We start from the raw sequence: 342 nt of genomic DNA, 5'->3' as shown, positions 1-342 counted from the left end.
CACACACACACACATACACACACACACACACACACACACACACACACACACACACACACACACTTAATGTATTTAGGGTTTTTATTTAGAGTCTTGATAGTTAAGTGATTTGACAATAGAAAATGAAGGATATTTCCACCATAACCATATACTATAACATACTGTATAGCATTGCTTTGCATGCATATGCAGTGAGGGAAATGATAAAAGGCAGCATTTGTGTAGCCCTTCATTGTTAGTTTATATATATATATATATATATATATTTCTGTCAGGACCACTATTGTCAAAGATGATTGACAATTAGCATACAGTTTGGATTGGCGGTATGGTTCTGTTCTG

This window comes from Sinocyclocheilus anshuiensis, unplaced genomic scaffold (genome assembly GCF_001515605.1).
Source record: "Sinocyclocheilus anshuiensis isolate Anshui unplaced genomic scaffold, SAMN03320099.WGS_v1.1 scaffold978, whole genome shotgun sequence".
Lineage (NCBI taxonomy): Eukaryota > Metazoa > Chordata > Actinopteri > Cypriniformes > Cyprinidae > Sinocyclocheilus > Sinocyclocheilus anshuiensis.
This window is presented reverse-complemented; position numbering follows the sequence as displayed.